Genomic DNA, 13,755 nt, shown 5'->3' on the forward strand with positions numbered 1-13,755 from the left:
CCGATTCCGGTATCCGATACGCGGCAAGTATCGGAATACCGGTATCGGAATTCCGATACCGCAAGTATCGGCCGATACCCGATACTTGCGGTATCGGAATGCTCAACACTAACTGTATATATATATAAACACACACAAATTTTTATATAATTTTTCATAAATCATAAACATGTAAATAATTGCCACATATGGTCATAATTTATATATCCTGTAATTTACAACATAATGATCAATCATACTGAAATCAAACAAATGAATAAAGGATGTGAATCCACCTATGAAAGAAAAGAACAAAAGGGAGGGGCGAACACAGGTTCTTAGATATGAAGCCAGAATGTGTCCAGCGAGATATGTTGGTCCCTAGCAACAGCTCAGAGACAGGGATATAAACAAAAATATAATATAATAGTATTTCAATATTTTTATATTGGAGAGGTATACACTAGGTCATAAGAGAATGGTCCAGAGACAGGAAAAATGGAAAATATAAGAATAAATGGGAAGACTATACGTGCATCTCATTTTTATGACATTTCCCCCTGGGGGAGTAACATTTCTTTTGGTTTCAAATTAGTAATGGGCATCATAAAATCAACATTGCACAAAAATTGAGTGACTTTACAGAATAAGTTCACCCTGTTGTGTTAGTGGTTGTGGATGATGAGAATGAAGATAAGGAGGAGGATAACACCAAACAGACCAAATCAGGAAGCGTATGCCCATGTGTGGTTGTGAAGAGGTGCATGAGAATACACCTCCAAAAAAAAGACAATGTATTTGAGGTTATGTTTCGCTGTTTTCATTTGATGGTGTACAGAAGTCTTGCCCAATCCAGCCCCTGTTCATTTTTATGAGTCAGCCTGTCAGCATTGTCATTTGACATGTGGATGAGCTTATCTGCTATAATTCAACCAGCGGCACTAAAAACCCGCTCTGACAGAATGCTAGCAGCAGGGCAGGCCAGGACCTCCAAGGCGTAAAGAGCCAGTTCATGCCACATGTCCAGCTTGGATACCCAATAATTAAATGGCACAGAGGAATCCCGGAGGACGTTTGTACGATCTGCAAGATACTCCCTCAGCATCTTCCCAAACATTGCACTTCTTGTGACAGCACCCCTTGCCTCTGTGCCGGCACGATGGGAGAGTCTGAGAAAACTGTCCCAGAACTTTGCCATTGTTCCCCTGCCTGAGCTGGATTGTACTTCTGTCTCTCTTGCTTGGACTCCTTGGTTGTACAACAAACTCTGACGTCTACTGCCAGTGTTCTCAGAGGGGAGTTGTTTAAGTAATTCCACTACAAGGCCCCTCTGGTACTGCAACATTTTAGTACACCTGTCTGCCTCTGGAAGAAGAGATTGAAAGTTTTCCTTGTAGCGTGGGTGTAGAAGTGTCACCAACCAGTAATAAGTGTCACCGAAAATGTTAATAATGTGAGGGAAACGCAGCGCAACATAAAGTCAGCCATGCGTGCCAGACTGCTAACAGGCAAGATTTCCGTGTCCTCACCAACAGGACGACTGACCATGCAGTCATCCTCATCCTCCTTCCTGTCCTCAGGCCATCCCCACTGAACAGATGGTATGACAGCTGTGCATTGTCTACCAATCTACGTTGCGACGACATGAGGCTGGGCTGAGTGCAATCACCCATTTGTTTCCTTGCTCCATGTCCTTGTGCTTTGCCTGCAATGCATCCTCTTTAATTGTGAGCAGAGAGGTTTTCAGAATGCAGAGAAGCGGGACGGTGATGCTAATTATGGCGTCATCACCACTAACCATCTTGGTGCAGTCTTCAAAGTTTTGGAGGATGGTACATATGTCGGACATCCATGTCCACTCCTGAGGTCTTATGTGTGGTGTCTGAACTGAATATCGATGGCCTTGTTGATGCTGGTAGTCAACAACTGCCCTCTTCTGCTCACAAATCCTTTCCAATATATGCAGTGTAGGGTTCCAATGCGTGGGGACATCACACACCAGTCGGTGAGCCGGAAGCTGCAAACGCTGCTGAAGCACGGAAAGGGCGGCTGAAGCTGTCGCTGACTTTCTAAAATGGGCAGACAGATGGCATACTTTCACTAGCAGATCCAGCAGCTCCAGGTAGCTTTTGAGAAAATGTTGAATCGCGAGGTTAAGCACATGGGCCCGGCGAGGTACTTTGTGAGCTCACTCAGAGCTGCCACCAGGTTCCGGCAATTGTCACACACTACCATGCCTGACTGTAGGTTCAGTGGTGTCATCCAAATATCTGACTGCTCTTTCAGCGCAGTCCACAACTCTTCAGCATTGTGCGGTTTGTCACCTAAGCACATTAGCTTCAGTACAGCCTGTTGCTGCTTGGCTGAGGCAGTTCTGCATTGCTTACAGCTTCTGACTGATGTGTTCATTTCAGAGATGGAGGCTGAAGAGGAGGAGGAAGTGTAGGAGCTGTAGACTGTGGGAGCAACCCTGATTGACTTATGGCCCACAATACTCGGCGTGGGGTGGATGTGTTCCATCCCAAGGTCCGAATGGGTCCCGGCTTCCACTATGTTAACCCAGTGTGCCATCAGTGAGATGTACGTCCTTGCCCAAAAGCACTTGTCCACGTGTCCGTGGTTAGGTGGACTTCTTTCCCAGTAACAGCATTGTTGGGGGCACGGATAATGTTATGGCACACATGCTGGTGTAATGCCGGTACGACACACTGGGAGAAATAGTGGCGACTGGGGTCCAAGTACCTTGGGACGGCCGCCGCCATCAGGATGCGGAAAGCTTCCATCTCAACAAGCCTAAAAAGCAACATTTTGAGCTCCAGCAGAAAAGAAATGTTAGAATTTAGTACTGTAGCCTGTGTGGCGTTGGCTGGGTATTTCCATTTGCGTTCCAATGACTGGGGTATAGACAACTGAAGGCTGTGCTGGGACAAGGATGTGGACGGGCTTGAAGATGGTGCTTTTTGACTGTGGGCAACAATAGGTGCAGGGCCCGAGGCATTGTCACAGGCACGGTGAACTGGGGATTGTCTTCTATGCTAAACAGTGGAAAAAACAGAGGTGTCACCCGCAGACAGTGTTCCTGGAGCCTGCGGTTCGGCCCACAAAGTCGGGTGTGTTCTTGCCATGTGCCTGATCATGCTGGTTGTGGTCAGGCTGGTAGTTTTGCTACCCCTGCTGATGCGGGCATGGCAGGTGCTGCAAATGGTCTGTTTGGGGTTATCGGCAGAGTCTTTAAAAAATAACCAGACTCAGGAGATCTAACAGTTGGAATGGCAACTTCTGTCATGTTGGTGTTGCGGGGAACGGATGCACGCCTTCTGTCTGTGGCCACCACACTGCTTCTTCCTGCCTGTTGGGGTGCTATGCCTCTTTCCCCATGTTTGCTGCTGTCCTTGTTCTGCATGTCATCCTTCCAGTTTGGGTCAGTCACTATGTCATTCACCACCTCATCTTCCACATCAGCACCCTGCTCCTCCTTTTGACTTTCTGGCAATTGTATCTCATCATTGTCCACCTCTTGTAGCACTTTCCCACCATCACCTTCTTGTGCCCGTGGCTGTTCAAATTTTTGGGCGATCTCATCTGGCCCCACTTCAAGTTGACAGGCCGAGAGTCCGGAATCTTTAAAGGAAAAACTGAACAGCTCCTTGGAGTGTCCAAGTGTGGGATCAGTTGTCTCAGGGCATTCGGCATGGTGGGAAGGAGGATCAGAGTGAGTAATATCCGGTCCACACTCAGACTTGACTGTGTGGAAAACATGGTGATAGTGGCTAAGTGACTGGAAGCATTATCCGCTGCTATCCAAGCAACAACCATTTCACACTGCTCTGGCTTCAATATTGGTGTGCTGCGGTCTCCTAGAAACTGGGATAGGATGGTCAAGTGCGAAGATGTGGGTTTTTGTTGTGGCCCACTTTCAGCTTGGCCACAGTCTCGTCCTCTGCATGGACTATCAGCATCACGTCCACTTCCCTGTCCCTTGCCGTGCCCATTTCAATCGGACTACTGAAATATTTGAAAAGCTCAATACAAATGGATTTATTTGGAGAAAATTATATGTGATCAGTAGGCCTGAAAAGCAATTATTTGGAGACCACAGATGCACCGAGCATCTGACGGAGATAACAGACAGCTAAAATATGTTTGTTTATTTTAATATATATATATTTTTAAGCAAAAAATAATGAGTAGACCAAGGCTAGCAGACAAAAAAATACAACATATGCATGCAAGATGAAGATTTGGATCCCACAGTACACCAGGCGTCTGACGGAGATAACAGACTGTATACATTTTTTTAATGTTTTTTGTTAATTTTTGAAAACTCTAAATACTGAGTAGACCAAGGCTAGAAGACAGAACAATGCACCGTATGCCTTTGAAGAGAAGATTTTGACATCACATATACACCAGGCATCTGACGGAGATAGCAGACTGTATAATTTTTTTTTAACCCCTTTCTGACCTCGGACGGGATAGTACGTCCGAGGTCAGAAGCCCCGCTTTGATGCGGGCTCCGGCGGTGAGCCCGCATCAAAGCCGGGACATGTCAGCTGTTTTGAACATGTGCCTATTAACTAGTTAAATGCCGCTGTCAAACGCAGACAGCGGCATTTAACTACCGCATCCGGCCGGGCGGCCGGAAATGACGGCATCGCCGACCCCCGTCACATGATCGGGGGTCAGCGATACTTCAGTATTGTAACCATAGAGGTCCTTGAGACCTCTATGGTTACAGATTCCCGGCAGCTGTGAGCGCCACCCTGTGGGCGGCGCTCACAGCACACCAGATTTTCTGCTACATAGCAGCGAACATGAGATCGCTGCTATGTAGCAGAGCCGATCGTGCTGTGCCTGCTTCTAGCCTCCCATGGAGGCTATTGAAGCATGGCAAAAGTTAAAAAAAAAAGTTAAAAAAGTGTGAAATAAATACAAAAATATAAAAGTTTAAATCACCCCCTTTCGCCCCAATCAAAATAAATCAATAAAAAAAAAATCAAACCTACACATATTTGGTATTGCCGCGTTCAGAATCGCCCGATCTATCAACAAAAAAAAGCATTAACCTGATCGCTAAACGGCGTAGCGAGAAAAAAATTCGAAACGCCAGAATTACGTTTTTTTGGTCGCCATGACATTGCATTAAAATGCAATAACGGGTGATCAAAAGAACTTATCTGCACTGAAATGGTATCATTAAAAACGCCAGCTCGGCACGCAAAAAATAAGCCCTCACCCGACCCCAGATCATGAAAAATGGAAAACTTTGGAATTTTTTTTCACTACTTAGGTAAAAAATAACCTAGTCATGTTAGGTGTCTATGAACTCGTACTGACCTGTAGAATCATAATGGCAGGTTATTTTTAGCATTTAGTGAACCTAGCAAAAAAGCCAACCAAAAAACAAGTGTGGGACTGCACTTTTTTTGCAATTTCACTGCACTTGGAATTTTTTTCCCGTTTTCTAGTACATGACATGCTAAAATCAATGATGTCGTTCAAAAGTACAACTCGTCCCACAAGAAATAAGCCCTCACATGGCCAAATTGACGGAAAAATAAAAAAGTTATGGCTCTGGGAAGGAGGGGAGTGAAAAACGAACACGGAAAAACGAAAAATCCCAAGTTCATGAAGGGGTTAAACACTAAATACTGAGTAGACCAAGGATAGCAGACAGAATAATGCAACATATGCCTGCAAAGCAAGGATTTTAACACCACAGATACACCAGGCATCAGCCAGAGATAACAGACTGATCCAAATGTGGCCTTGATTTTTTTGGACACGCCAAAATTGTGTCAATAAGTTGGCTATGACACATCCAAATGATCCAGATCAAAAGTTCACATACCCCATGTCTAGTGAAGAGCAAATGTGCTCGCCACTACTCAGTACTCACACGAGTATCACTATGCTCAGCATTCTCGGCGAGCACCGAGTATTTCTGGGATTATACGGCGGGAGCTCGGGTCTCCGCCCTGCAATTTTGGCACTCTTTAGACCAATGACCATGCAGGGATTGTCTGCCATGGACTGTAATGCCGCAGCCATCTTTGTTGTGGTATTACAGTGATTGGCTGGCCGCACGGCGTCATCAGGTCTATAAGAGACCTGGCTCTGCCCTGCTCGCCGCATTCTGCTCCTGACTCAGCTAGCTTTGGGAGAGCTGCTGCTGAGCTAGGGTCAGAGTCTTACATTTATTAGTTAGTGTGGGTCTACTAGTGCTCAATCCACAAATACTGATAAACCAGCAGTCCTTTTTAGGGATAATTCGGGGGTACATGGATTGCAGCGCTAAGTAGGCAGGGGAGTCTATGTGCACATATCCACATCAGTGCAAGGCCTGCAGGCACTATATGTGAGTATATAGATCTCACTGCATACCTCAAAAAGCTCCATTCCTGTCTCCTGCTGTGTATTTTATATATACATAGCTGCAGGTATGCGTGGAAATTTTTTTTTTTGCAGCTTTCACCTGCTAATTTTATTAGAAAGCAATCCATAGCCCCCTTTTTTCTACATTTATTTGCTTGGTCGCGCTGCAGACTACAGCCAGGTCATTGCAATACAAGAGCATGAAAATCTAGCAATTTTAAAAAACATTTTTTTGTCCCAGGCATCAGATGTAAGTGCACAAGTAAGTGCCTTTTTTGGGGGGGTACTATATTATTTTTTGGAGTGTCTTACAACATTTTTGGACACCATTTTGCTGCCCCAAAAATCTGTAGCTGGCCCCAAATATTTATCTACTGTTCTTATATTTATCACTGTGATTTGAATGCCACACGCATCGCATATCATTGCGCTAAATATTTTACAATATTAGTACTCCAATTTCTTTTTTTTAGTGTCATAGGATACGTATTGACACAATTTTGGTGGGCCAAAAAAATTCAGGACCACATTTTGATCAGTCTGCCATCTCTGTCTGACGCCTGGTCTATCTGTGGACTCCAAATTCTTGCTATTCAGGCACACATTTCATTTTTTTTGGTCTGCTAGCCTTGGTCTGCTCAGTATTTTGTGGTTTAAATTTTTTTTTTTTTTAAAAAAGGCCACATATTTCAGCAGTCGGCTATCTCTGTCAGACGCCTGGTGTAACTGTGGTGTCAATATCCTCGCTTTGCAGGCATACATTGTACTGTTTTGTCTGCTAGCCTTGGTCTACTCATTATTTAGTGGTTTAAATTTTTTTTTTTTTTTTTTAAAAAGGCCACATATTTAAACAGTTTGTTATCTCCATCAGACGCCTGGTGTATCTGTCAAAATCCTCGCATTGCAGGCATACATTATATTTTTTTGTCTGCTAGAGTTGGTCTACTCAATATTTAGTGGTTTAAAATTTTTTTTTTTTTAAAAGGCCACATACATAAACAGTCTGTTATCTCTGTCAGACGCCCCGTATATCTGTGGTGTCAAAATCCTCGCTTTGCAGGTATACATTGTGTTTTTTGTCTGATAGCCTTGGTAAACTCAGTATTTAGTGGTTTAATATTTTTTTTTAAAAAGACCACATATTTAAACAGTCTGTTATCTCCTTCAGATGCCCGGTGTATCTGTGGTGTCAAAATCCTCAGTTTGCAGGCATACATTGTATTTTTTTTGTCTGCTAGCCTTGGTCTACTCAGTATTCAGTGGTTTAAAATATTTAGAAAAAAAGGCCACATATTTAAACAATCTGTTATATCCGTCAGATGCCTGGTATATCCTTCATGTCAAAATTCTCATTTTTCAGGCATACATTTTATTGTCTTATCTGCTAGCCTTGGTCTGCTCATTATTTTGTTGTTTAATTTTTTTTTTTTTTTTAAAAGCCACATATTTAAACAGTCTGCTATCTCCATCAGATGCCCGATGTATCTGTGGTGTCAAAATCCTTGCTTTGCAGGCATACATTATATTTTTTTTCTGCTAGCCCTGGTCTTCTCAGTATTTAGTGGTTTAATTTTTTTTTTTTAAAGAGGCCTCATATTTAAACAGTCTGTTATCTCCGTCATGTGCCCGGTGTATCTGTGGTGTCAAAATCATCGCTTTGCAGGCGTACGTTGTATTTTTTGTCTGCTAGTCTTTGTCTACTCAGTATTTAGTGGTTTAAAGTAATTAAAAAGAAAGGCCACATATTTAAACATTCTGTCATCTCCGTCAGATGCCTGGTGTATCTGTGGTGTCAAAATCCTCGCTTTGCAGGCATACATTGCATTGTCTTATCTGCTAGCCTTAGTCTACTCATTATTTTGTGATATAAATTTTTTTTTTTAAAAGGCCACATATTTAAACAGTCTGTTATCTCCGTCAGATGCCCGGTGTATCTGTGGTGTCAAAATCCTCGCTTTGCAGGCATACATTGTATTTTTTTATCTGCTAGCCTTGGTCTACTCAGTATTTAGTGTTTTTTTTTAAAAGGCCACATATTGAACAGTCTGTTAGCTCTGTCAGATGCCCGGTGTATCTGCGGTGTCAAAATCCTCACTTTGCAGGCATACTTTGCATTTTTTTGTCTGCTAGCCTTGGTCTACTCTGTACTTAATGGTTTAAAATACTTTTAAAAAGACCACATATTTAAACAATCTGTAATCTCCGTCAGACACCTGGTGTATCTGTGGTGTCAAAATCCTCGCTTTGAAGGCATACATTAGATTTTTTTGTCTGCTAGCCTTGGTCTACTCTGTTACATAGTTACATAGTTACATAGTTATTAAGGTTGAAGGAAGACTGTAAGTCCATCTAGTTCAACCCATAGCCTAACCTAACATGCCCTAACATGTTGATCCAGGGGAAGGCAAAAAAACCCCATGTGGCAAAGAGTAACTCCACCATGGGGAAAAAAATTCCTTCCCGACTCCACATACGGCAATCAGACTAGTTCCCTGGATCAACGCCTTATCAAGGAATCTAGTGTATATACCCTGTAACATTATACTTTTCCAGAAAGGTATCCAGTCCCCTCTTAAATTTAATTAATGAATCACTCATTACAACATCATACGGCAGAGAGTTCCATAGTCTCACTGCTCTTACAGTAAAGAATCCGCGTCTGTTATTATGCTTAAACCTTCTTTCCTCCAGACGTAGAGGATGCCCCCTTGTCCCTGTAGTTAATGGTTTCAAATATTTTAAAAAAAGGTCACATATTTAAACAGTCTGTTATCTCCTTCAGACGCCCGGTGTATCTGTAGTGTCAAAATCCTCGCTTTGCAGGCATACATTGTATTTTTTTGTCTGCTATCCTTGGTCTACTCAATATTTAGTGGTTTATTTTTAATTTTTTTTAAAAAGGCCACAAAAACAGTCTGTTATCTCCGTCAGATGCTTGGTGTATTGTGGTGTCAAAATCCTCGCTTTACAGACATATATTGTATTGTTTTTGTCTGCTAGCCTTGGTCTACTCAGTATTTAGTGGTTTAACATTTTTTTTAAAAAAGGCCACATATTTACACATAATTTTATATGTCCAGAAGTTATTAGTAGCTATACACTTCAATTACACATAAACAAAAAATGTCTGTTGACTAAACTAAAATAAATTGGATCTGAAGTAAATTTTTTGTGAAAAGAAGTTAAATGTTCATTTTTTTTAAACATTCCAAAAATTCCTGTGAAGCACCTGAAGGGTTAATAAACTTTTTCAATGTGGTTTTGAGTACCTTGAGTGGTGCAGTTTTTAGAATGGTGTCACTTTTGGGCATTTTCTGTAATATAGGCCCCTCAAAGTCACTTCAAGTTTGAAGTGGTCCCTAAAAAAACGGTTTTGCAAATTTTGTTGTAAAATGAGAAATTGCTGGCCAACTTTTAACCCTCCAAAATTGTGCTGTTGCAAAGCAGACATGTGGGAAATGTTATTTATTAACTTATTTTGTGCGATATGACTCTCTAATTTAAGGGAATAAAAACTAAAAGTTTGAAAATTGCAAAATTTTTTAAATTTTCGCCAAATTTCAATTTTTTTCACAAATAAACGCAAGTTATATCGAAGAAATTTTACCACTATCATAAAGCACGATATGTCACGAGAAAACAGTCTCCGAATCACCAGGATCCGTTGAAGCGTTTCAGGGTTATGACCTCATAATATGACAGTGGTCAGAAGTGAAAAAAATGGCCTGGTCAGGAAGTTGAAAACAGGCTTCGAGGTGAAGGGGTTATTTAGTGGCCTTTAAAAAAAATAAAAATTAAACCACTAAATACTGAGTAGCCCAAGGCTAGCAGACAAAAAAATGCAATGTATGCCTGCAAAGCGAGGATTTTGACACCACAGATACACCGGGCGTCTGACGGAGATAACAGACTGTTTAAATATGTGTAAACAAAAAATGTCTGTTGTGGTGCCATTACCATCAGACCAAAAGTGACTCACCCTAAAATAGTAAATTAGTCTAAAAATACAATTTTTATTATTAATAATTTAGTTAAAACATTGAATAGACAGGACAAAAAGAACATCCTTGTGGAGGGAAAGTCACAGTACAATATTATCAATGCAACAAGTGGAATGCACTGCGGTCACATATATGAGCACCTCCAAAAGTCAGGGGGAAAGTCCGAACCCAATGCATGCGCAACCCATATAAAGGCAAGTACCATACATTAAAAAGAGGGAGATATATATTAAATGAAGAGAGCGCCAGCTGTGGTGGATATGGAAATTCCCATAACAAACTAAATCATCAATCAATGAAAATAGGGAAAAGGGGCGATGGGAACAGTGCATAAGTGATAAAACAAATTTATTGGAAAACATATATATATATATATATATATATATATATATATATATATATATATATATATATATTTATTAAAAATATACCTATCAGACAATGCTGATAAAATTAATTATATATAAAGCCATAATATATATAACTTTGTAGAATAGTGGGAAAATATCATTCTGAATATATCAATCATGTAAAAAAATAATAAAAATAAAAATACTATAAATTCATATGTAAGATTGGAAAATGTAAGAGAGGGAAAGGAGGGGACGTGAAGGGGTAGGGAGGGAAAATAGTGAATCAGTGGGATGTAATGAAGGGGTGAAGTTGGACGCAACCTATACATAAATAATAGGGAACAAAAGTTCCCCATTATATATCTCTTTTCCAATTTTATTTCCTTTTCTTTCTTCTTTTCCAATCTTTTCGAAATAATGGATAGATATTGAAGAGGGAAGTTCTGCTGCCACCTATTGTCAGATGAAATAAGGTTCATCATATCCTAATGGAGCTCCACAATCAATGAAGAACAATTTCCCATCTTACATAAGAATTTACAGTATTTCTATTTTTACAACGTTTTTACATGATTGATATATTCAGAATGATATTTTCACATTATTCTACAAAGGTATATATATATATATATATATATATATATATATATATATATATATATATATATATTATGGCTTTATATATAATTAATTTTATCAGCATTGTCTGATAGGTATATTTTTTATATACTGTATATATATGTTTTCCAATAAATTCATTTTATCACTTATGCACTGTTCCCGTCACTCCTTTTCACCATTTTCATTGATTGATAATTTAGTTCGTTATGGGAATTTCCATATCCACCACAGCTGGCACTCTCTTCATTTAATATATATCTCCCTCTTTTTACTGTATGGCACTTGCCTTTATATGGGTTGTGCATGCACCAAGTTCGGACTTTCCCCCTGACTTCCGGAGGTGCTCATATATGTGACCGCAGTGTGTTCCACTGCGTTCCAGCGAGCATCACCCAGAAGTCCCTTTGGCTATGGGGAAGCGGTATCTTGTGCGAATGCGCTAATACACCCGGGATGATAACCAATCATCGTCACGCGCTTCCTATTTGAATAAGTCGATACCCCTCACTAGGGTTGAGCGAAACGGGTCGATCATTTTCAAAAGTCGCCGACTTTTGGCTAAGTCGGCGTCTCATGAAACCCGATCCGACCCCTGTGCTTGTCGGCCATGCGGTACGCGACTTTCGCGCCAAAGTCGCGTTTCAATGACGCGAAAAGCGCCATTTCTCAGCCAATGAAGGTGAACGCAGAGTGTGGGCAGCGTGATGACATAGATCCTGGTCCCCACCATCTTAGAGAAGGGCATTGCAGTGATTGGCTTGCTGTCTGCGGCGTCACAGGGGCTATAAAGGGGCGTTCCCGCCGACCGCCATCTTACTGCTGCTGATCTGAGCTTAGGGACAGGTTGCTGCCGCTTCGTCAGAAGCAGGGAGAGCGTTAGGCAGGGTCCACTAACCACCAAACCGCTTGTGCTGCAGCGATTTCCACTGTCCAACACCACCTTCGGTGTGCAGGGACTGTGGAAGCTATTTTTTTTTTTTTTTCCCTCAGCGCTGTAGCTCATTGGGCTGCCCTAGAAGGCTCCGTGATAGCTGTATTGCTGTGTGTACGCCACTGTGGAAACCAACTGCTTTTTTCAAAGCACATATCCTCTTGTTCCTTCCTTTCTGCACAGCTATCTTTTTTGTTTGTACACACTTTTTATTTAATTTGTGCATCAGTCCACTCCTATTGCTGCCTGCCATACCTGGCTTACATTACTGCAGGGAGATAGTAATTGTAGGACAGTCCCTGTTTTTTTTTTGTTTTTTTTGTGGGAGATTAAGATTGGCATTTCTGCTACAGTGCCATCCCTGTGTGTGCCATCTCTCACTGAGTGGGCCATAGAAAGCCTATTTATTTTTTCCGTGATTTGTGTTCTAAATTCTACCTCAACACAAAAACACTACATCAATCAGTGGGAGAAAAATATTGGCCTCAGTCAGGGCTTGTGTGCCACTGCTGTGTGTGCTCATTCAGTGGGCTATAGCAAGCCTATTTTTTTTTTTTTTTTTTTTTTAATATTATTTGGTTTCTAAAGTCTCCCTGAAAAAAAAAAAATACCTAAAAAAACAGTGGGAGAGTAATATTGCCCTTTCAGCTTGTGTGCCAGTCTTGACTCCTGGGTGTGCCACCTCTCTCCCTCTCATTCAGTGGGCCATAGAAAGCCTATTTATTTTTTTTTTTAAAATATTATTGGGTTTCTAAAGTCTCCCTTAAAAAACAAAAAATACATAAAAAAACAGTGGGAGAGTAATATTGCCCTTTCAGCTTGTGTGCCAGGCTTGACTCCTGGGTGTGCCACCTCTCTCCCTCTCATTCAGTGGGCCATAGAAAGCCTATTTATTTATTTTTTTAAATATTATTGGGTTTCTAAAGTCTCCCTTAAAAAACAAAAAATACATAAAAAAACAGTGGGAGAGTAATATTGCCCTTTCAGCTTGTGTGCCAGTCTTGACTCCTGGGTGTGCCACCTCTCTCCCTCTCATTCAGTGGGCCATAGAAAGCCTATTTATTTTTTTAAAAAAATATTATTGGGTTTCTAAAGTCTCCCTTAAAAAACAAAAAATACATAAAAAAACAGTGGGAGAGTAATATTGCCCTTTCAGCTTGTGTGCCAGTCTTGACTCCTGGGTGTGCCACCTCTCTCCCTCTCATTCAGTGGGCCATAGAAAGCCTATTTATTTTTTTTAAAAAATATTATTGGGTTTCTAAAGTCTCCCTTAAAAAAAAAAAAATACATAAAAAAACAGTGGGAGAGTAATATTGCCCTTTCAGCTTGTGTGCCAGTCTTGACTCCTGGGTGTGCCACCTCTCTCCCTCTCATTCAGTGGGCCATAGAAAGCCTATTTATTTTTTTTTTTAAATATTATTGGGTTTCTAAAGTCTCCCTGAAAAAAAAAAAAATACCTAAAAAAACAGTGGGAGAGTAATATTGCCCTTTCAGC

This window comes from Ranitomeya variabilis, chromosome 3, assembly GCF_051348905.1.
Source record: "Ranitomeya variabilis isolate aRanVar5 chromosome 3, aRanVar5.hap1, whole genome shotgun sequence".
Taxonomy (NCBI): Eukaryota; Metazoa; Chordata; class Amphibia; order Anura; family Dendrobatidae; genus Ranitomeya; species Ranitomeya variabilis.